At 44.8% G+C, this 24,916-nt stretch overlaps 1 protein-coding gene across 7 annotated transcripts in view; it reads left to right on the top strand.

Moving 5' to 3' along the window:
• The first annotated feature begins 14,268 nt into the window (after positions 1-14,268).
• Ttc6 (tetratricopeptide repeat domain 6) overlaps positions 14,269-24,916 on the top strand; it is a 200,908-nt gene continuing 190,260 nt past the window's right edge. For 4 of the 7 annotated variants that reach the window (XR_013044262.1, XR_013044263.1, XM_076550608.1 and 1 more), the window contains exon 1: positions 14,696-14,831. The gene's annotated coding sequence lies outside the window, so the exon portion shown is untranslated. Of the gene's footprint in view, positions 14,375-14,695; positions 14,832-15,085; positions 15,108-15,658; positions 15,785-24,916 lie in introns of those variants that run through there. The other 3 variants (XM_042260582.2, XM_076550606.1, XM_076550605.1) reach the window with 3 other exon arrangements.

Here is a 24,916-nt window from a genome sequence, read left to right as displayed (position 1 = left end):
TACTTGAATCTGTTTGTAAAGAGGAAGCGGCTCTGTCATTCCCGGAAGCTGATCCTACTAAGCTCTTGGGGCCAGCTCAGTGCCAGGTCGACTGCACAAGGTCCCCTGACCAAGTTGTCTGCTTTAGCCCACCCTTCCCAGATTGACCTGGCAGCTATTCACGGCACAGAAGGACGCAGAGGATATGGGATGAAAGGAGGAAAAAAGGGCACAGGACCCTGTCTTGGGACCAGCTGGTGCCTTTGATGCTCCTGACCTTTGCTGTGTGGCTGAACTGAGTGGTGGGCGGACTTTGAGCCGGAACCTCGTCTGTGGTGCTCCCGCTGGAGTCTCTTGAGGGCTCTCCCTCTGGATCTCCCTAGTCTAGCCCCCATTCCCTGCTGACCCTACCTACCTCCCATCTCAGGACTGTCGCCAGGTCAAGGCCGCGCGGTGGCCCCAGCCACGCTCTGTGCCGGGTGGTCCGAGTTCCTCCGCAGGCCCCACTCCCCCACCAGATAAGAAGCTTAAGTCCTCCTCCTGCCGAGGGGGAATTAGACGCGAAGCAACTAAGACCTGTGGTCTTTAACTGGGTTCAAAGCCGACTCCGACTGGGACCAGCTTAGGGCTGCACCCAGCAGGGCTGCGCTAGAAGCATCCCCCCCTTGTACTTGCTTGTGCGTTGCCCTGAGGATTCGAGGTACGCAAGGCTGGGGAGGTCGCCCGGGTGCCTTCAGCAGCTAGCCCTAGTCACTCGTGGCCCGGCGACCCCGGCCGGGGGGAGGGGAGGGTCACTACTACCCAAACCAGCCTGACGCTCAGGGCAAGCGTTCGGGGTCCTGTTCTATCCTGCTTCTCTTTTCCCTTTCTTTCGGCCCTCACATGTTCCTTTTACTCTTTCTTCCGCCATTAAATCCTCATTAAGGAATCAGTTGCAAGCATGACCTCCAATCTCCAGTAGGTGGGAGTCCTGGGGCCACCTGACAGGCCTTGTCTGGCCCGTTCTACACCAGATCCCCTACTGCTCCCGACTGCACACCTGTCCAGGTGTGCCTTTGCGCTACACGTATGCGTATTCAGGGCTTTCGCTTATTTTGCTAAAAACAAAACCAGGCATTGAGTTTGTCCGTTGTCTTGCTCCTTGAGTTGCCGCCAGGTTTCAGAAAGTCCCGGGAGTCCGTGATCCAGGCTCGTCCGCAGCCGGATGTCTGAGCCGGAGCTGCTCCCCACCTGGCCTCGCCCGCGGGCGACAAAACCGTCCGTCTGGCCGTGAGAGAGCTTCACCTTGCCAAGATCAACTAACATTTTCATGTATTCAAATGAGAAGTGTTGGGAAGGAACACTTGCCTCTCTGGACAATCCACAGCCTTGGAAGGAAAAGTTAAGTGTCCCCACCGTCCCTGGAGAAAAATGTCACCTCCATCCCTCCAGGAGCATCCACTGTTCCTCTCCTGTACCTCCCCCGCTCCAACCCCCACCCCACCCCCGCTGCACCTCGATCTCCACGGTCCTGTTGCAATACTTGCCCTGAACGTTAGCTACTACTTTATTCATACCCATCAGCTGAGCTAGCTGGAAGACCTGCTAAGTCCCAGCCAGTTCCGTTTTCCTAAGCCAGCCCCTCAGGGAAGGGGTGGGTGGGGCACACTGGCCTTGGGTGTTCCTTTAATTAGAGAGAGAGAGAGAGAGAGAGAGAGAGAGAGAGAGAGAGAGAGAGAGAGAGAGAGACTTCTAAAGGAAGCATGGAGAATGCTCATTGCACATAAAGAGTTAGAAAATCAAGTTTTTCCATGTGAGCCCTCTGATGTCTGAGAACAGAAGGAGGGCCGAGTGTCCTACTGTGTGCCACAGACTGGGGTGGGGTGGGGCGCTTTGAGTTCCCAGCGCTTTCCGCAGGTGCCCAGGGGCTCAGGAGCTGGGGGAGGGTTGGTCGGAGTGGGGGGTTGACCCTTCACAGGACAAACGCCCACCTTAACTGGAAGCAGCCACGGAAGCTGAGGGCTCCGAAAAGTCAACGAATTTCATCTTTTGCATTGAGGGTAGCGGCTTAAACGCAATCCTTACCCCAAGGGCAGAAAGTGGCCAAGAATGAAGTTTCCCCTCGCTTGCTCTGCACCCCCTCCAATCCACAGGAGTCCCCCCCCCCACTTTCCACACACCCAGGAACTTTCCCACATCCCTTAGTCCCCTCTGGTGGTTTAATTTTGCTTATTCAAATGCGATTATCCTCACATTTACATAGTTCTATATAACGGATGATTTTGAAACAATCAAATGAATCGCATCCTACATTTACAAAAACAATAAAGAGCATGTCATTTTCCCATTGTATTCGTGTCCTGATCCCCCTTCTCTAATTTTGAGACTAAATTACTGACATGACTGGGGGGGGGGGCTTACACTCTTTGTCAAAAATTAAAATTTGATCGGTGGGCAATTTGGGGCGGCCACCTCGACTGTTTCCAGTAGCTACACTGGAGCTGTTTGATTATCACCGTGACACAGTTATTTGTAGCTTTAAAATCTTTCTTTGTCTTTTGGGTCACAGAGCAACACTTAGCTCATCTTGTAGCAGGTTTGTTTCTAAACAGAGAAGTATAGGAAGAGGTGCCCTGGGAGCCATTTGCTTGGGTGGGATGCTAGTGAGATCTGCAGGGACTTGGAGCGCTTCCCGAATGGTGTGATTTGGGTTCCCTGGCGTTCCTGGATCCGAATAAGGGTGTGTCTGGCCACAGTTGGGGCCATTATAGGTGGAAGTAGGTTCTTAACATTCCTGTGCAACAAATTGTCCTAGTCCCCTTCTCTCCTGTTTATGTCCCCTCAGTGGTCTAGCAGATCCCAGAAGGCAGGAATTACTGAAGTTCTCCTTCCTAAGTAGAGCCTGGAGCAGAATTGATAAGTCCTGAGGCTGGCCTGGCTGGCTTCAGGCAGGGAGAGATTCTTGAATTTAGAAAAGGGATCCAGAATGGATAGGAGGGAGCTCTTCAGACCTCTAGCTCTTGGACCTGCTCTACATGGGTCTCAAAATAAACCACCGGATAACACCACATTGAAATGCTCCCCTCTTATAGCTCTCTGGACATGGAGAGACTCATACCCACGTATTGCTGATGTAGGTCTGTCACTGTATGAACCAAGCAAATATTTCATCTCTCCTCACCATGAAAACGCAGTGGCAGCAGCATGTATCAATGGAAGGTATTGATTAAAAGTTAAACCCCATCAATTTCCCATCAAGCAAAAGGTTTTACTCAGGGCATTACAGGAAATGCCGGGTTTCAAACAATGTGTTTAAACTGGCAAATAAATCAAGCCGAGCCCACGCAGTGAGGAGGACAAATCTGGCAACAGAGTTCCAAGGCTGAGGGGACACTGGGTCTAGATAGAGCTTGCAGGCTGCTTGCTGGGTTCCACCCTGCACTGACTGCTGTCTGGGGTGCTAGCCCTGCGTGTGAGCCAGGGTTTGCTCAGTGACACACACCTTCTAGAGCCTCTCTCTTCCTACTTCAGTGAGCCTTGGTGGAGGGAGCGGGAACTACCAGACATCGACCTCCCCCATCATTCCACCTGTAGACTACAAAGTACTGCCTTCCATCCATCATCTCCTAGTGACTTCTCCTAAAGAAACAACAGTCTAACACCCGTGGAGTATTTTTGATGTACAACCAGAGAGTCCCCAAGTTAATTTTCCCTCCCCAAATTTTATTTGCTATGGAAATAGGCCTTTGGAGAGTCATTATAAGAAGAAGCAGGGGCCATCTCCTCTTCTGGACTCTTCTGAGGATGCTTCGACTCCCCTAGCCACATCTGGTGTCCTGGGTCCCTCCATCCCTACCAGGCATCTTGTGCTGCTCAGTCAAAGAAGAGCCCCTTGAAACTTGGGTAGAGCCAGATTCCCCATATATTGGGGGATAGGATCCAGCAGGTCTGATGTAAATTTGTCTCCCTGCAAATGCTTTTGAAGGTGCAGTGGCCTGGGTGGATTGCACTCTCCTTACCCCATTGCCTCCTCTCACCAAGCCAAAAAATACCTTCTATTGTGAATCTTAGTTCCCCTCTGACCTCCCCGTGACCACCCCCAACACCCCCTGCCAAGAGAAGTGGTTTCAATAAATAAAGCCCAACGATGGGGTTGAAGGTCAGTTTACACTGGCTCTGGGCTTTCTAAAACCCCTGCAGGTGCTGGAATGGGGATAAAGCAGGTCGCCCTCATGGGAGACTAAGGAGGAACTGAGCAGGAGAGGGCATTCGGACTGAGTCTGAGGAGCCTGTACAGGGATACAGTCTGGATGGGGGCACCCTGCCACTGTCTCAAGTCTGCAGCAGGAATGCAGAGAGATGCTCAGGCAGTACTCTCCTCCTCCCAAGGGTGATCTTGGTCACAGGGCCTGGATTTGGCAGTGTGTGGGAGGGAACAAAGCCTGAGTTGAGGGACTGGCATGACAGAGACGGACTAGTTTCTGTTCCAGGAATGAGGGACCCTTATGAACCTGGGAGGGATCATCTGTTGCGACTGTTGTTGCGGAAAGGGACGTTACCTGGAAGTATTGGTACCCGAAGCTTTCCTTCCTTCCTGCTGAACAGTTAGCTTTGTGGTCCACCTCTCCTGGTAAATTCTGGGCAAAATGCTTCCTGCTTGTCACTGTCACCGTCTTCAAAGATGGTCACTGCAACAAGAGACAGTTTGAGGGTTCCAATGTAGATTCTGCAGGACGCTGGCTCCCTGTGAGCCTTCTTTTCTCAATGTCAAAATCAGCATATTAGAGTTCGTTTCCTACCAACTGACAGCAGAAGAAACTGGCCATGAAAGGTGGGAAGAGAGCATCACAGAGGTCCAGGTACACAGACAGGATGGGAGGCTGGGATGTGAGGCAGATGATGCGGGCTTACCATCTAGGGAGATCTCTCCTTCTCCTTCCATGTATTCTGTTTGTGGTGACCAGCCTGGGCTGTCCCTGCTGGCCACCCCAGTGGCTTTCTTATGTAGGGACAGGGCAGGAGGTCCTTAGTGTCTCCTGAATCTTACCTGGAACTCCCTCTTTCTCAAGTTGCCAGGGACCCTGTGGAAGAAAGAGGTTGAAGGTATGAAGATATGATGGGCAACTATGCATCTCCTACTCTGATGTGCAGAACCCAGCTAGGCAAGAGGAACACATGTTCCCTTCCCTCCACTCCTATTCAGAAAGGGCCCTGCTTTGGCTGCCCTGGGTTCTGAAGATTGTTGTCCCAGCCCAGGATCAATGGCAGATGTTGGGAGTGTCAGCATGCTTCCTTCCTCAATCTCAAGGTCGCCTGGGCTGTTGTAAGCCCTGGAGAAAGCCTGAATGGGGCTGAGATTCAGGGGGCACCTCTAGAAGAGAAGAAGGCTAATGGAAGAGAAGCCGGGTTGAGCCTACTGAAGGTTCCCCCAGCACCTGAATTTAGGGAGAACTGAGTGAGAACGTCATTGATTAGGTCCTGTTACTTAGCTCATTCCACTTCCCTCCCCGTGGGCAGAGTGAGAAGGAACCATTTACTATTCATCTAGAGAAGTATCGCTTAGCTAGTTTCTAAAATCCCCAAAACCCAAGATGTCATTATAGCAAGGTATCTTTATTTGCCGTCTTTGAGACTATTTGATTTAAATTCCCTTTTAAAAAAAAAAAAAAGAGGTTTCTTTCTAGGAATGTAAGTCCATCTGAAATGAAGCAGGAATACTGGACTCATGGTGGATCCTTCAAATACTAAAGATTATAAATATTACCTTGTGTGTACCAAAGGCTTAGTGGGGTCCTAAAGCTTAATTAAGAAAAACAATACAGTGTGTGGAAAGAACAAGACACAAGAGGGTTTCCTCAGGCAGAGATTCAGCTGCTGGGTGAAGATTCATGAATGATTAACCCCTCCTACTGAGGGAATTTGGAAGGTCTGGAGTTCAGTTGTGGATGGAGGGGCTTTCAGGAATAATGTCACACAAATATCAGGCTGTGCTTGGGTGGGCTAGGAGGGCTCTGCATTCTGTGTGAAGGCTCTCATAAGTTTTTGACTTCTGCTTCATCGGGTAATCAGGAACGGGGACAGATAAAATATTTCCGTCACCGGAGAACAGAAAAACAGCACATCTCCAAAGTTTATTAATTTTTCTTGGGTTGGTATTGGGGGAGGTGAGTACCAGAAAGTGGCCTGGTACACAGAAGTCTGAGGCAATGATCGCTGGCTAAATGCAGCGTCTGTTTTTACAGCTTACTTGGGGGAGAGCTGTTAGTTTTTCTAAGCACAAACCAGGCATTGGTTCTCAAAGCTCAATGTTTAGGCTACAAAGCCGGTACGACTGTCTTACATACCTACCTTCAGAAAAAGAATGGTTCTGACCTCACACTCAGCAAAATCTCTAGTGCTATACCATGCTTGGCACCCATCTCAGCAAAGCCCTTTGGAGGGCTGAAATGTAAGTGGAATGTTAAATGTCAGCCCCTACCTCCAAGAAAAATAAATCCTTAATTCTCAGCCAAGTACACCTGCTTATTTGTATCTTTTCTTTTCAATGGGTCGCTTTACTCAGAGTTTTCTTTCTGCTCTGTGCTTGCTATTTTTATCTCACCTAAGAACACTGAGATCAGACCCGGCGCCAGACTTCTGAGACACCCCGGGGAAGAATAGGCTGGCTTCCTGAGGTCTGTTCCTGAACTCTACAAGCTGAGTTGTTAGAACCACCTCCGAGTTCAGGGCCTGGGGAAAGACTGGCCTATGAGGTCACCACAGGGTAAGAGGGGTGACCAGTATTGCTGGAGAAGACTGGAGGCAGTCTGTGCGAGGGTGGCCCTTAGGGAGGGGAAATCGCCTCACCGCATGTACATTTCCATTGGGGAGGGTAATAACAATATAGGAAACATTTGGACAAAGATTCTTCTGGATGTTACTCCCAGGAATGTAATGGGCTATGTTGTGTAGCTTTCCTGACTTTGGGGCTCCCCGTTGGATTTGGCTGATGTAGGGCAATGGTACAGAAATTTGGGGAAAGAGCAGAGAGGTGAGAGTTCCTGTTTCTCCCCTCACTTCCCTGGCTTTGCCTTTGAGTCCTCTCCCTCCTGGGCAGCCTCTGTTGCACTCTTGCTCACACCAGGCTCTGCTAAATCCCAATGTGATAGCCGTTCAGTGTTTTTAGACATGGATGACCTTCTCTAATTCTACCCATGGTTGTGCAAATAATTATTTGAACTCTCTTTATTCCAACCCTACTTTTTCTTTAAAGCAGGCCATTGTTTCCTCTGGAGATCTGAAGGGAGAGAAGAACCAGTCTTCAGTTATGTCCTGTGTCATCCTTTAAATATTGTGACTCATACAGTTTCGACCTGTTTCTTTTCACAGTCTTGAGGTGGAGGGGCAGGCATGGGGGTGTCTAGGGTGACTGTGCTCTTGAAGGCAAGGCTGCCTCTGGGTTTAGCATTGGAGCAAATTTGGAAACAATCTGCTTTATACTCATCCCTTTAATTTGGTGAAATGTATTTGATATCATTGCTAAAACAATTAAAGCCCAAACCAAATATTAATATTATCCAAGACTGTTTTGACCTTAGCTAAATTGACCTTGCTGTAAAGCAAGGATTGAGGCTTCTGCAAAGTTGTATTAATGTAACCAAACCATGAACTAGGTCCAGCTTATAGGAGATGCTCATTTATATATTGAGAAAGAGCATCTTTGGCTTCTTCATTTCCACAATATTTAGTTCTATTTAGAGTTCAATTCTCTTCAGGCCTGTGACTTGATATAGATGTGATAGGATGAAAGGGTAGATTATTGAATCTACTTTTAAAGAGCAACTTGTTTAAAATCTTTACATTGCTATGGATTTTAGTTTATTGATACAAGTTTAAACTTAATTTTGTTATACTGTATATATATTTCTATTCTCGTTTGAGGTATTATGTTTATGTAACTCATTTAAATTGTAATAGATAATTAAGAAATACAGATTAATATTTAGTCTTCTATGATAGTCAAACTTATAGTCATGTTGTTTTCTAGGTATACATAGATATAATTCAACTAGGTAGGTAATCTTCAAACACTTCAAAGACCTATAGAATATGGCATTTAAAATGTTTTAAAAATTTAGACTTTCTGGACAATGAGACATGTCTGCTCCTGGCAGCACCTATTTACTTCAGAGAGGAGGATGGACATCAAAGACACTCCATATGGCAAAAATAGCGATTTGGACAAGAAACTCTTCTTGCTTGGACTGCTTGATCAACTGGACATACAGGACCCATAGGAAGGTGACCACTGAACTTTGCTTGGCGAAATGGTCCTTCAGGTTCCTGCTTCACAGAGAAAACTGCCAGACATTCTGCAGGACACAGAGAAAAATGACCGAGAGACTCTAGGTCTGTAGGCTTAAGACAGATGCCCCAACTTTACAAAGGAACACTAGGTGACTGTCCAGGCTACCAGCTGTCTCTGTCTACCCTACAAGACTCCCGAAAGTTACTTAAATCCTTCTTCCATTTCTCAGGTAATAGTATATCCTTCTGGGGTCTTTGATGTAGTTGAAGACTAGATAGTTATAATTTCCTCAGTTATGATAAAAGATAAGTTAGATATAAAACCTTAGAATCACAAATATAAGATACACAGAATATCTTCTTTAATATTATAACTGTAATTCTTGCTTGATAATTGTTTTGTTATATGTAATTTTACTATGGTTTTTTTTTTTTTTTCTGAGACAGGGCTTCTCTGTGTAGCTTTGCACCTTTCTTGGAACTCACTCTGTAGTCCAGGCTGGCCTTGAACTCACAGAGATCTGCTTGCCTCTGCCTCCCGAGTGCTGGGATTTAAGGTGTGTGCCACCACCACCCAGCTCTTACTATGTTAAAGTTAAAACCTTCCTTTTTAAAAAAGAAGAAAAAGGGAAAGTGCTGTGGATGATTGATTGATAAATAAAACACTGATTGGCCAGTAGCCAGGCAGGAAGCATAGGCGGGACTAGCAGAGAGGAGAGTTGAGAGAACAGGAAGGCGGGGAGGAGGAGACACCAGCCTGCCGTCCAGGGAGCATCATGTAAAGGCAGCAGGTAAGGCCATGGAACATGTGGCAACATGTAGATTAACAGAAATGGGCTGAGTATAAGAGTAAGAGCTAGACAATGGTAGGGCTGAGCTAATGGCCGAGCAGTTTAAATAATATAAGCGTCTGTATGTTTATTTTATAAGTGGGCTATGGGACTGCCGGGGCTTGGCAGGACGAGGAGAGAAAAACTCTAGCTACAATGACTTGATAACAATTCAGTATTAACTAATACTAGGTTGGTGATATTATCTGGGTGCAACCATTAATGAGAATTCTATGTATTTGACACCATACTAGACATTAAGAATACTAAATTTAAAAACACTTGCATTTATTTTACTTGATGTGTATGATTATTTTTGCCTGCATGTATCATATGCAGCATGTGCAGCTTCATACCCACAGGGGTCAGAAGACATCAGATCCTCAGAACCTGGAGTTATGGATTGTTGTGAACCAATATGTGGGCGCTGGGAACCAAACCTAGGCCTAGGCCTTCTGCAAGAACAAGTACTCTTAACTGCTGAGCCATCTCTCTAGCCCCAATGGTATTAATTTTTTTTTTTTTGAGACAGGGTTTCTCTGTGTAGCTTTGCACCTTTTCTGGGTCTCACTTTGTAGATCAGGCTGGCCTCGAACTCACAGAGATCCGCCTGGCTCTGCCTCCCAAGTGCTGGGATTAAAGGCATGCGCCACCACCGCCTGGTCAATGGTATTAAATTTAAGGCAATAGTTTTGCTTACTAGTGATTAAAGCAATGTTCCACAGCAATCATGATGGCTCACAGCTTTAGACTCATGGAGAGCTGTAGCTAATAGAAAGGCTGGGATAGGAGGCTTACTTGAGATTATGAGTTGGTTCAAGCCAGTCTGTGCAACTAGCAAGAGTCCATCTGAAAAATAAACAACAAACCAAAAAGAAAAAAACCTTCAATATTAAAAAATTTTGTACGTCTCTACTTTGAAAAGGGTCATAAAGGTGCAATTTCTGAGTTAGAAGATACTTAAGTAGTTAGGGCTTTAAGGTATGTTGTCCCCTGACATCTAGCAGCGTGCTCTTAAAAATCTCTGGGTCATCCTGTTCCCTTACACATGTACTCTGTATTAGCACTTTGCTTGTTACTGTGAGAAAATACCTGACAAGAAGCAATTGAATGAAGGAAGGAAGGAAGGAAGGGAGGGAGGGAGGGAGGGAGGGAGGGAGGGAGGGAGGAAGGAAGGAAGGAAGGAAGGAAGGAAGGAAGGAAGGAAGGAAAAAGGAAAAGAGGAAGGACTTATTCCATCTCACAATTTGGTACATTCCATTATGGTAGGGAAACGGCAGCAGAAGGCACTGTGGCAGGGGCAGGAGGCTGGCTGCTCACATTGCCTCTGCAGTCCAGAATGACGCCACCTACAGTGAACCTAATCTAGACGACCTTCCACAGACATGTCCAGAGGCCTTCTTCCTTGTTGATCTAGCTCCTGTGAAGTTGATGATCAATATTAACCCACACACACTCCACTACTAACTGAAATTTGGATGGTAACATTTGCAATCACTGTTTTCATTTCTATGTCTCTGTTTATTAGGGTTGGATATGCTTCTACTGGCCACAGTATTTCTTCGTTGTGGAATGGCCTGTTCACAACTATTTTAGCTTTGAAAAAAATTTGAGCCTCCTTCTATTTCTCATCTACTGGGCTATTTTATGATGCTGGAAATTAACCCTGGGACTTGTACATGCTAGATAAATGCTCCGTCACTGAACTATACCTCAAGTCCTCATCTGTGATTTCATGTCTGCCGTAAGTGTTACAGATTTTCACCAGGTTCTTAATTGCATCGTATGTTTTGTTTATTTTAAGTACATAGAATTAGAACCCCATGACTTCTGTGGTTCTATGCTTATAAGTCTTCATTACACAATTCAAAAATCTTTCATCCAGTTTGAAATAATTTTTGTACAGAATATAAAGACATACCTCTATTTTCCAAATCTTTGAACCTTTGGGCAGGCTCTAATTATGAAAAACCTTGAGTTCTCTACTCAGAGAACTGAATTTGGACACCATTCTGTTGTGACACTTTGGAAATGTAGAAGCTGAGATGTTATAGTGAGTCTCCCATGGCTTCCTGTGTATGAACCAGACGTGATTCCAAAAGCAAATAACAAAAGAACTAGTAGGTAGACACTGGTGAGTAACAAGGATCCGGTTATATCATAGAATTTCAATGAATGCTTGAGTAATTTTATTCTGCTCTTCAGAGTCAAATTCCATCTATTTAAGATAATCCCACGGTTATTAGCATTTTAGTATGAAAATGCAAAATGAATATGAAATGGCTTTAGACTTTAGATCAATAACTAACATCACTGTGGTAGTTTAAATGAAAATGGTTCCCACAGGCTCATATATTTGAATGCTTGGTCCCTAGTTGGTAGAACTATTTTGGGAAGGATTAGGAGGTATGGCCTTGTTGGAGAAGGTATATCACTGAAAGTGAGCTTTGAGGCTTCAAAAGTCCAGGCCTGACTCAGCCTCTCTGTCTCTCTGTCTGTCTCTGTCTCTGTCTCTGTCTCTGTCTCTGTCTCTCTCTCTCTCTCTCTCTCTCTCTCTCTCTCTTCCTCTCTCTCTCTCTCTCTGCCTCCAACTTGTGGATAAGACATAAGCTCTCAGCTACTGCTCCAGTGCCATGACTGCTTGCCCGTCACCATTGCTCCCAGGGTGATGGTCATGGACTCACTCTCTGAAACTGTAAGCAAGCCCCTAATTAAACGCTTTCTTTTATAAGTTGCCTTGGTCGTGATGCCTCTTCACAGCAACTGAAAAGGAAGTAAGACTAAATAACGAACCCCCTACTTTCCTTTCTGTTTTTGTTTTGGTAAAAGCAGACCTAGAAGAGAGGTTCCTAACATAGGACCACCTAAGGACTTCCAGTGAAATTCTTGTCTTTTTGAACACCACCACCTTACTTATTCAATGAAAATAATACTACTTAGCTCATGGGTTGTATTTTCTTATGGTGTGAACACCTGAGTACTTGGGAGCTGTGAAAGCTGAGATGGTAAGCACAGAAAAGAAATTTACTGTTGTCCTAATGAGGCTGCATTTGCACGTACGGTACAGCTGTCCTCACATAGCGTTCATGGAGCATTTGGAGTCACATGACCAATGCGATGCAACTGCAGGGATGGTGAGGCGCTTTCTGCAGAATGCTTCTCATTTGTGAGCATTCAGCAATCATTTTGGAAGGTACCCTGTGAGGGAGTGAAATAAACCTGCAGGGTAAAAGTATTATCTGCCTCGTTCCCGGCACCACCATACGATTTTGTTAATTCTTTGGGAATTTCCTACAATGCACCCCAATCACACTTGCTTCCCATTTCTCCCAGGTCCACCCTCCCACTCCTGCAGTCCCCCCACAGAAAAACAAAGTAGACAAGCAAATAAAACCCACCAGTCCAATTTGGGTTGCCCCCATACTCACTGGAGCATGTCAAACATCCAGTGGCCAGCCTGTTAATGAAAACTGAATCTCTCCTACCAGACACCATCAACTGTGAAGAGCTACACTTATCTCCATCTTAGAGATGAGGGTGAAGAAACCCTGCCTGCTTTTATGAAATGGTAGTTTCTCTCCCAAGTCCTGAGAATGCCAGAGTCATACTTGCACAATTGGGTTGATTCTGGCCTCACATAGTTGTAGAGGATAGAGCTTTCTTCTCTCCCAAGCATCTGGACCACTTTATGTTGTCTCCTCCCCATGTCTGGAGCTTCATAGAGGATCTTAAGAAGTAACCATCTGTGATGACTTTGAAGTCATCGAGTATTTGTGATGGGTAGGTTGGTAGAAAGCAGAGTGGTAGGTAATACACATTTGAGAGTCTAAGTGCCAGGTGCTAAAAAAAAGCACTTCAATTTATACTAATGCTAAATTGGTTTTTCTTTTTTTCCCTTCCTTTAAAAGTAAGTGAGGAGCCGGGCGGTGGTGGCGCACGCCTTTAATCCCAGCACTCTGGAGGCAAAGCCAGGCGGATCTCTGTGAGTTCGAGGCCAGCCTGGGCTACCAAGTGAGCTCCAGGACAGGCGCAAAGCTACGCAGAGAAACCCTGTCTCAAAAAAAAAACCAAAAAAAAAAAAAAAAAGTAAGTGAGGAAACAGAATACAATTGCGGACTTATCACACTCACAAAACCCAATTAGCTACCAACTAGATTAGAAACAGAACATTACAAACCCAGCCCTCCCCAAGGCTCCCCAAAGTACTTAATCGACATCACTCTCCCTCTCCCTAGATGACTACTGTGTTAGTTAAGGTTTCTATTGCTGTGATGAAACATCATGGCCAAAGCCACTTGGGGAGGAAAGGGATTTATTTTGGTTTACTCTTCCACATCACTGTTCATTACGGAAAGGAAAGAAGTCAGGACAGGAACTCAAAATGGCCAGAACCTGGAGGCAGGAGCTGATGGAGAGGCCATAGAGGGGTGCTGCTTACTGACCTGCTCATCATGGCATCCTCAGCCTGCTTTCTTATAGAACCCAGGACCACCAGCCCAGGGGCCACCCTCCCCCATTAATCATTTTCAGTTAAGAAAATGCCCTACAGGCTTGCCTGCAGCCTCTCTCTCGGAGTCATTTTCTCAGTTGAGGCTCCTTCCTCTCCAGTGACTCCCACTGGTGTCAAGTTGACATAAAACTAGCCAGCACGACTACTGTGTGGACTTCTGCGGGAGAGCACTTTGACATGTTTATTTGTCATAGGTACTCTGAGGGTGTATCTGTTCGTGCCATAGTTTATCCTGATCTGAGATTTGAACCCTATGTGATGATTCAGACAACATGGGCTACCCTGTATCTAGCTTCGTTGACCAGTGTTGCAGGTGTGAGAGATTGCTGTGTTACTGTTCCCAAAGGGGGAGAGCTTGATTCATCTCCTTGGTATAAGCATTGTGTTTTACGGTTACCATTTTGTGGATTTTGCTTTTCATGAGCATTTGGGTTGGTTTCAGTTTTTAACCATATAGACAAGATGGCTAGGTTAAAAAACACACACACACACACACACACACACACACACACACACACACACACACACACATTCAAATATAAATGTTTACAATTTACACTCTCTATGTGTTTCTTGCTCTTCCTAGCAGGGTTGCTGGATATTAATACGTGTACATTCAACTTTAATAGATAAGGCCAATTGTTGCTTCATGGATCACATCAGAAAAACGGAATGTTGCAAATTTAAGATTATTCTGTGAGTTCCGGAAACTTGAGTCACACGCCTCAGAGGTCAAGTCTCTTTAGAGCTGGATTCATGGTGGGCAGGCGACACGGCAGCACATTGACAGGTAATATAGACATACTCCTTTAAAAACAAATGGTTGTGTGTCCGAAGCCAACATTACTCTTTTGAAGATATAAATCAAGAAGGGGTTGCAAAGGTTCGTTAAGCTGGGTGGCTGGCCAGTCTGGGAAGAGCAAGTCTGATCGCGCAGTCCTTTAGGATTCGTTTCCACCACTGGTTGAACTGAGACCTCTATGAAAGGGTTTAAGCCGCTGGGACCGGGGCCTGAAGCTGGTTTCTTAGACTCCACTGTGGCAGGGGTTGGGAGTGGAGCATGTGCAGAGCTCAGGTGCTGGGAACCAACCGCGAGGCAGGGCTTGTTGCTGGGCGACCAGGGAGCCGGTCCTTTCTTCCCTATTGAGTTGGCAGAGCCTGCCTGGGCCGTGTGTCCCAGCGGTCTGTGGGACATCTGGCCCCTTACCATCAGCGGGGAGAAGGTCTGGACCACCTGAACCATCCAGGTGAGCAGAGGCTGTGGACCTGAGTGCAGGTCATTTCCTTCGGACTCTGGAGAGAGGCTGTGGTGATTTGGCTGAGCGACTACTCCCTCCCTCTCTCTCTCTCATCCGCTTTGGTAGATTCCAACTTCACAAAAGTCATCTATAGGGCTGACATGGAGAGGTGATTAGGGCTGGAGGAGGCTCTGGGCTTCTGTAGGCTCTAAGTTAAAGGAAAAGGTTTCGTGGGAGAAGGAGCGTGGGCAGAAGAGAAGCTAACAGTGAAAACGGCCAGTGGAAGTAGGTAGATTGGGCTTTGGGGAACCGAGAAAAAAGGTGGGGGGCGTGTATACGGGAAAGAGGTGAGGAATCAGGACAGCTGTGGGGAGGGTGAAAGCTAACAGGGGAGCAATTAATGTCATCACTGACCATTTCTGCTGCCGAGCCAGGGCTGCCAGATTTGGACAAGTCTTAACAACCATTAGGTGAGAACTCCCAATGGAGTCTATCTATCTAATTTCGGGAGAGAGAGCTGTTTCTATTGCAGTTGGGAGTAAACAAGGTGTTCCGAGCTTACTGCAGGGGTTATTTGCTACTGAAGACTGCTGACACAATGAATCCTTTTGCAGATTTGTGTTGGAGGAATTTAGAAGGAGACAGCTTCTCTTTCTTTTCTTTTCTTTCTTTCTTTTTTAAAACATTCAAATATAAATGTTTACAATCTTCTCTGTCCTATTTACAACTTTAAATAGTAGTATGGTTTATAAGCAGTAAGCCACACAATGGTATAGTCTACAGGCTGTAAAATCCACACAGGTCTACAGTTTGAGGGATTTTGACAGAGATTCACACCCTTGAAACAAGAGCTACAATCAAGATGACTGAATTGCTGTTTCTGCTCACTCGGTCATCCCCACCTGATCTTGTCTCTCCCTCTGAGCAGCCACGGGGATCTGCCGTGGGACCATACAGAACCAGTGTGTATTCTGCAGTCTGAAATAGATAGTATACGCACTTTTGTGAGCACTCAGGACGGTGACTTCCCAGGGCCCCTTTCTCCACTACAGTAGCTTACTGTAGTAATGTCGGCCGTGTTCCTTTGTGTATGTGTTTAAGACAGGGTCTCACCATGTAGCCTGGACTAACCTGGCTGTGAACCCCGTCTTTGTCTCCCAAGGGCTGGGCTTTACAGACATGTTCCATCATGCTTGGCCCTGTAGTAAGTTTTGAAACCGGATACTGTAAATTGTCTAGATTTGTTTTTCCTTTTGAAAATTATTTTGGTGATTTTTTTTTAGGGCACTTGAAAATATTTTAGAATTAGCTTGTTATTTCTGTTAAAAAAAATGTCTGCTGGGGATTTTTGCAGACAGTAGACAACAAAGCAACACAGTCTGCTACAATCTCCAGAAAGCATACAGGAGAAAGTTGACAACAGCTTTCAGAATAGGCCGTGAAGAGCCAAACATCTTTAGTTTAATATCAAAGCAAAGTCGAAAATGTTGCAGAGCAGAATAGAAAAACATCTGGAGTCCATCCCGGAGGGGTCAGTGTGGTCTCAGGAGTTCCCCCTTCCCAGAGACAGGAAGTGACCAGTGAGCAGAGCCGCGGCATAAGACAGACAGCTTCAGAAATTCTGTACTTGACTCTCAGGAACAGATGTTTTAAAGAGAGGGCAGAAAAAGAAGGAGGAGGGAAGACAATTTGGGCTGTAAATGAAAAACTCTACCTGAGCAAGGAGATGTCATGGAAAAACAAAGGAGCAAGCAGTCAAGTGGGGCCACAGTGGGATGCTATTTTAAAATTCTCCCTGCTGTTCCAGGCACCCCGCAAACTGCACTCCTAGGAAACTCTGAGCAAATGCCACTACAATGTGCTGAAAACTGACCAGAATACCTCTAATTATGGGGAAGAAACTTCAAATCAGAACTGTGCAGTATTCAGTGGGGGGGAACCTGGATGGTGCCATCTCCGGGGGATGTAGATACAGGTTCCTGGTAGTGTACCTGACACCAGTAAGGATTGCCCAGTGGGTAGGGCCTGCACTTGAAACCTGTAAAGAAAGAAGGCCAGCATTTGTGACCCAGCCTTACAAAGGACAGTCTAGCATCGAGAACAGCATTCATAACCCAATACCTTGAAGGACGCCCTTGAAACATCTGTGCAAAAGACTGCCCAGGGGTGTGACAGACATTGGGGAGCCATGGAAGGAACAGGAGGCTGAGGCTGGAGCAGTGAGGAGGACTGACCATTCAGACCGCGTGCCTCCCACCCAGCTCCCTCCACTTCACATTTATACATCTTCTATGATATCCATTGCCAGTTTTACAGGCCAGCTCTGTCCTGTTCTGTTCTCATTAACCCCTCTTTTTTTTTTCTTTATTTTTTCACTAGTCTTCCTCTTCTCTTGTTTTTCCATTGATAAGCTTTCCCCCAGAAGGCGAGCTAGCCTAGTCTGTGGGGTTCGTGGGTCTCAGCCTTCTCAGAGCTGGGACTGTTTTGGGCTATCTGATTGCACTTTCTCGCCTCCCCCTCATTATTTAACCCTTGGTCCGAGTTACCTCATTTCTCTCTCTTTTCCCTGTTGTCTCTACCTTCTGTTTACGTTTCCCTCTCTCTACTCAGCAGACTCTCTTTTTCCTTCACACTTGTACCTTACGCTCTTATTGTGCACAGTTCTAGCTCTCTTCCTTTCCTTCTTCAAATGTTGAGAGCTGAAGAGGGGCTTGATTCTGTTTGACTAACACCACGACTTCCACAATGTGCTTACTCGTTGATAGTATTCTACTCTTCGGGGAGTACTAGGAATTGGGTCTGATGTCCTGAACACTGGTATAGCACAGAAGGATGGTGCCTCAACCTTACAACACCATAATCTGTCTTGAACATTACAACCAGCTTCACTAAAATAATTATAATTAAAAAAATATATCATCCAATGGTCAACTCCAGGTGCAAGTCTCAACACAAAAACACAAGCAATGTGAAAAAAAAAAACAGGGTAACACAACTACTCTAGAAATGACCAGTCCCACTCATGGCCTCCCAATGAAAGAGAGTTAGATGAAATCCCAGACAAGGAATTCAAAAGAATCATTATGAATTGTGTTCAAATAACTCAAAAAGGACACAAACTCCTGAATAAATCCCAAGATAACAACAACAACAACAATAAAACAAAAAAGCTGAATGAAATAGAGAAATCATTATAGGATATGAAAGTAGGATTCAATAAAGAGAAATAGTAAAATAAAGAAACTGAAAATGAAAAAATTCAAGAAGGTAAATAAAAAGTTCTGTGAAAAGATTCACAAATTGGATGGATCTATGGGTAGACAGATTACCAGGACTTGAAAACAACATACAGGAGTTGGAACATTCGGTTAACTACAAAGATAAACTAACAACAACAATAAAAAATACATGAACGAAAACTTTGAGATCTACAGGGCACTATGGAAAAACTAAATCCGTGATTCATACTGAGTGATCTTTCCTAGGGGTACCTGAATACATGCCTATCCATTCCAGATAGGGCACTAGAGACCAAAGAAATGATTCCACCGTGGTGCAGCTTAGTGAGCCAGTGAGTTTACTGGGGTAACAGGAAAATGGATGACTCAAAGATAGCTGAATCACTGAAAAGCCCATTCTTCATGGGCAGTGACTCATGAGAACTGTATCCTGGAGCTCCCCGTACAACCCACAGGCAGGGGAAGAGTCTTTCTCCATGAAAGCTGCATCCCGGAGCTGCCCACACAACCCACAGGCACTAGAAGAGTCTTTCTCCAACCGGAGTTATTGCTTGTGTGATAGAGGGGAGGAGCCTTGGGCCCTTGTGGCCTCCTCAGTTCTGAGACCTTCAAGCTTCTGCTGCTTTCCTTCCCTCCAAGAGGGAGTGTTACAATTTGGAAGAAATTGCTACAAAACACACAGAGTTAGAGAAGAAAAATTTCAGTCTAAAGGCTTAGAAAACATTTTCAATTAAAAAAAAAATCACAGCAGATCATTTCCCAAATCTAGGGGAAGAGATGTCTATCCAGGCAACATTTAGAACACTGAGTAGATGAGACCAGAAAGGAGCCTTCCCACACCATGTTAATATTAAAATAATAAATATAGAGAACAAAAAATACACCCAAACCTGTAAGGGAGAAACACCAAGTCATATATAAAGTGTGGGGTGGGGAGGGCTCATCAGAACAAGAGGCGATTTCTCAACAGAAACTTTGATTTTCAAGCTCAGAAAGAAAACAGCAGTCAACCCAGCTTACTATACCCAACAAAACTCTGTTATAATTGAAGTAGTAATAAAAAAAATTCCAAAGTAAAACAAGTAAAAGGAATTCATAACCCTTAAGCTAGCACTACAGAAAATATGTGGAGGAATCCTTTGGACTAGAAGAAAAGCCAGCACATCCATGAAGCTACAGCGAAGAGCAAACCATGCTCCTGCGTAAGTAAGCAAATGAGAAAAACACAAACACAATCACCAAGTACTGCAAACCAACAAAATGACAAGAAACACAGTACACATTCTTTAATAACAACTCCGAGTGTTAGTGATGTCAGTTCTCCATTCAAAAGACACAGGGTAGTGAGTAGTTTAAAAGAGAGGATCCACCTATTTTTGCCTCCAGGAAATGTAGCTCACCACCAAAGGCAGATGCAGTCTTAGGTCAAAAGATGTGACATGTGTTTCAAGCAAATGGAATGAGGAAACAAGTGTCACTGTTCTAATATCTGATAACGTAGACTTCAAGTGAAAATGCTATATTTCAAGTCCTGAAAGTTAATAACTGTCAACCAAGATACTTAGCAAAGTTATTTTAATGGAGAAACGCACGGGTACATAAGAGTATTTGAAGACAAACATAAGTTAATGCAATAATAACTTAGTGCAGGAAATTCTTAAAGGAACACCACACACAGAAGAAAAATAAAGTTTCATCCATAAGAACACAGGTGTCGTAGTTGGGGTTACTATGGCTGTGGTGACACATCATGACCAAAAAAAACCAAAAACTGGGGAGGAAAGGGTTTGTTTGGATTACTTGTTCACATCTTATTCTATCATAGAAGGAAGTCAGGACAGGAACTCAAGCAGGGCAGGAACCTGCAGGCAGGAGCTGATGCAGAGGCCATGGAGGGGTGCTGTTTACTGACTTGCTCATCATGACTTGCTTAGCCTGCTTTCTTATAGAACCCAGGACCACCAGCCTAAGGATGACACCACCCACAATGGGCTGACCCTCCCCCATGAATTAAGAAAGTGCTCCACAGGCTTGCCTACAGCCTGATCTTATGGAGGCATTTTCTCAATTGAGGTCCCTCCTTTCAGATGACTCTAGCTTGTACCAAGTTAACACAAAACTAGCCAGTACATCAGGAAAGAATGCATTTCTTGAAGTGAAGAGATCAAGAGAGAACTAGAAAAGAACTGATCATGTTCAGTGCCACAAATCTGCAAAATTCCTATACCAGCAGGAGAGGGAGAAAGGATCTACCAGTAAACAAAAGGACCAGAGAAATGACCAACAGCAGCACCAGAAAGAGTGAAGCCTCACCAATCATAACCTTACACATAAATGCCCTTAACTCACCAACTAAGACACAGGGTAGCTGACCGGATGGATAAACAAGATCCAACTATCCGTTGTCACCAAGAAACTCACAAAACTAGAAAAGACACCCAGAATAGGAGAGTCAAAGTTGGAAACAAACCTAGCCGGCAAAAGGAAGCTGCCAAGGAGCTGGCACAGCGATTCTCATGTCTAAAGGAATAGACTTCAAACCAAAGCCAGTGAGAAGAGGCATGGAGGCCACTGCATAGTACATTAGGGACGATCCACCAAGAGAATATAATTATTATACATATATATGCCCTTGAATCTTTGGTACCCCAGCTTCATAAAACACGCACTAAAAGACATAAACGACCCGGTTCTGATGCAATAATACTGAGAGACCTTAAACATCCCACTCTCGCATCTCAATAAAACTTCCAGACCAAATGTCAGCCAAGAAACATCAAAGCTAAACTGTACCGCCCATCAACTGGAATTAACATATACATAACATTTCACTCCTGATAGGGAAATCACATTCTTCCCAGCAGTGCTCAGAACCTTCTCTAAAACTAGCCATATTATAGGCTACAAATAGTCTAAATAAATACAAAAATTGTGATAGTTTCCTCATCTCAGTAGACAGCCGTGGAATAAAAGTATAAAATAATAACTAGCAAGACTAACCTCAAAAATACACAAGTATTTTGGAGACTGAACACTACATAAAAATTTTCATTAAATTTTAGATTAGTATACAAAGTACTATGTTGCATAATGGCATATTTTTAAAGATTACACTTATTTATTTATTGGGGAGGGGCATATATGTACCACAGTGCACATGTAGAGCTAAGAGAACAACTTGCATGGGTCTGTTCTCTCCTATCATGTGGGTTCTAGGAACTGAATCCAGGTCTTCAAGTCTTGGTAGCTCCTGAAACATCTCATTGTATGGGTGTGTGTGTGTGTGTGTGTGTGTGTGTGTGTGTGTGTGTGAGAGCACGCAAACATGTTCCTGATTAACTTTTAAGAGTTGAGTCTTTCTCCATCAAGGATCCAAATATTATGAAAAATATGGAAAGATGGAGAAAGTTACTATTCTGTTCTCAGTAGAATTATTCATATGGTAGGATATTTTCTTTTACACCTTCAAGGAAATTCTGATCAAAGCACAAGTAGATCTCCTTTTTTTTTTTTTGGTTTTTCGAGACAGGGTTTCTCTGTGTAGCTTTGCGCCTTTCCTTGGTAGCCCAGGCTGGCCTCGAACTCACAGAGATCCGCCTGCCTCTGCCTCCTGAGTGCTGGGATTAAAGGCGTGCGCCGCCGCCGCCGCCGCCGCCGCCGCCGCCGCCGCCGCCGCCGCCGCCGCCGCCGCCGCCGCCGCCGCCGCCGCCGCCGCCGCCGCCACCGCCCGGCGATCTCCTTTTTTTTTTTTAACCACTGATATTTCAAAAGCAAATCATAATATTTTCATTTCCTTTGCGGGGGATGGAACTTTTGCCAGCTGAGATGGGCTGTCTGGTCCCTGGGCTTAGGAGTTTCTGTTGGAACTTTAGTAGAAGTTGGTGTTGACATGAATTTAGGGAATGGAGATAATATTTGGCTCTGGACCTACAAGAGAGCCTGAATCCTGTTCCTAATGAATCACTTCTTCCACTGAGGCACCTTGACTGTATGTTAGAGATGACAAGCCAGGTAAACCATTTTGCTACTGGCCTGGGCTTCGGCCCCACTATGAAGAGTGAGGCCCAGCGCATAGGGTTCCTTCCCTTGGACTTCGGGGCTTCATGAAGCTTGGGCCCAGTTCACCTGGGAGTATTCAGTATAGTTTTACTTCACACAGACTGGGAAGCAGCATGCTGAGTGTGGTGTCACACACCTGTAATTCCAGTCCTTGGGAAGCAGGCGGAGGAGGAGGATGGGAAGTTCAAGGCCAACCTGTACACATGGCAAATCCCAGCTGCTCGGGGCTGTGTTGCAAGAGCTTTGCTCAAAGGAAAGAAAACGTGGATCTGGAGGAGAATGTGGCTTACCTGTTCCAATAGAAGTGACACCAACCTTAAGGACCGGAGAAGATCTTGTACGCGTCAAAGTGTATAGTTCATGCGGGAAGGACGTTGGCAGCCTCTAGAAGCTGGAGTCTAGTTATTTCTGGCCAGAGCTTCTTCCCGATGCCTCGCTTGGCCTGGCGGTGAGGGAGCAAAAGCTGGGTCTTGGCCCCTCTGCTGCCTACTGACTCCAACTTCTAGTACAAGAGACAGGAAAAGGGATGCACTTACAAATTTGGAAAGAACAGAAGAGTGAAATTCTTGCTTGGCTTCCAAAAAAATTTTTTTTAAAACACACTCTGTCCCATCTCAAACCATGGAGTAGTGGAGTAGACTTAGTTAGCTTGGATTATGAGCAGACAATCTGACCCTTTCTTATTTGGGGACAAATGTATTATTTTTTCTTTGAGCATCTCGAAACTAGAACCAGCTTCTCTTTGTAAACTGCCCTCAAGAAAGAGAAAGAATTTTTAAAAGTAATTCCCTTAGTTAGTGGTGTTGAGGGGTGGGTGGGTGGGAGAGACACAGGCAGCCAACTCCCAAGCGCTGACCCATGAGCCTTCAGATACCACCCAGCTTGAAGGCCAGATAGAAGCTCCTGTCTATTGAGTTTTAAACTCCATTTCCCGTTAGTTTATTTTTGGGGCATAAAAAACAACTTTTCTATTCAGATTCCAAGGGGATGTACAAAGAAATGTTAAACAATGCACATTTGTTTAAACTTCAGGAACAAACCAAGGGCCCACAAGTTGGGAAGGGCACTCAGAACAGGAACCAAGAAGAGGGAGGGGAGGTGTAGCCGGCTCACAGCAGGTATCGCAGCACTTCCAGTCAGTGCACTTAGGACTCTTCAGTCACCTGAAGGTGGTGACCCTGTGAACACAATGTCACTTGGGCAAACAACAAGGACAGAAGTACTCTGAGGAGTTTTTAAACGTGGAAACTTCCTCAAAGACGCTAGAACTCACCTCTACTGTTCATGTTTTATGGGTTGGACAACAGACAACTGCTTTGTTCCTTCCTTATCCTCTTCTTTTTGTTTTTTTTTTGAGACAGGGTCTAAAATTCAGCAGAGATCTGCCTGCCTCTGCCTCCCAGGAACTGGGATTAAAAGTATGCGACACCGCACCTATTAGTTTTTGCTTTGTAATATGAACCTCTGATATATATAGAATCAAACTGCCGCAGGACTAGGTGGTGGAGCTGGGTGCAGAAAGGAAGCTCAGTTCTCAGAGGAGAGCTCTGTCATGTTACAAAGGTCTTCAGTTTAGGGTCAGCAGGGTATGTTTCAGAAATGGATACATGGGGCAGTTTTTTCATGTTTCCCCAGCTAGGCACTAAATGACTTCTACTAGGAAGACAGCTGTTTTGTATACTGATATGAGTCTAATCAAGGAATATGGATAAGTGGTAAGCAAATAAATGCTTTGGATATTTAATTAGTACATACTTTAAATAGTTCTTGACTTATTTTTGGCACAAATCAAGGCATAATTCTGCCTAAGTAGTCAACCAATGGCCCCAGCATGATTTATTGAAGAGTTTTTTCCTTCTATCACCTATCAAATTCTGCCTTTATAATATACTTCATATATCTCAAAATTCTTTCTCAGTCTACCTACTGATTCTATCTGTGGTGTTTCAGTTTCTTTATCTTGCAAGGGTTAATTATCCAGGCACTCCTTCACAGAGGAGCAGGTGAACACATCCTCCATTTCTCTTTTCACAGTGTTTGGTAATCTTATTTATTATTTCAAGTAAATAAAAGGTTTTAAATATCATTGTTAAATTTATGTGTAAAATGAAATCAATATGGTATCTTGAGACTACCAGGCATAATTACAATATTTGGCTTATTACCAATGAACATTAGTTGTGTATGCAATCTTTTATGACCTTCAATTAGTAAATTTTTACCATGTGTTTAGCCAGATACTTACTCTTTTGGCAATTAGGAAGACTTGCCATTATTTTTTAAATTAGAGCATTTGGTATAAAGGATGCCATTGGTTTCCACATTGTCTGTGTAATTTTAGATTCATGTCCCTTGGGGGAACATTTACATTTTAAATGGTTCTTTAGTGTCTATGATCTCTAGCTGAATAATCAGACCTCCAAAAACCAAGGGCATCTTGAAGTTGCCTCTTCACCATTTAAATGCTCCTCAAAGAACCTTGACTTTGGATTTTCTTTTAAAAACTGTGGGTGTTTCTTTGGAAATTGGCTTGTTTGTTACAAGGTCTCGAGATCCGCCCAGTAGTTCTCCTGGTTGCCCTGTCTGTGTCTCCTGAGTGCTGGGCTGGGCTTGCCCTCCTGCTGACTTTAAAATCACTCCTCAGACCCAGGATTTTCTGTTTTTATTTTCATTGTTGTAGTTCTGGGCTCAAGGCACTCTTCTTGGCCTCTGGGGAGCCCTGCTCCCTCATTTCCTTGGTCCCATGTTCTCATGCCTTTCACCATCCACAGTATGCTCTCATTGGTCTTTTTCTCC

The sequence above is a fragment of the Peromyscus maniculatus genome, chromosome 14, assembly GCF_049852395.1.
Source record: "Peromyscus maniculatus bairdii isolate BWxNUB_F1_BW_parent chromosome 14, HU_Pman_BW_mat_3.1, whole genome shotgun sequence".
Classification (NCBI taxonomy): domain Eukaryota; kingdom Metazoa; phylum Chordata; class Mammalia; order Rodentia; family Cricetidae; genus Peromyscus; species Peromyscus maniculatus.
The sequence above is the reverse complement of the archived record's forward strand: the minus strand, read 5'-3'. Positions and strand labels throughout refer to the sequence as shown.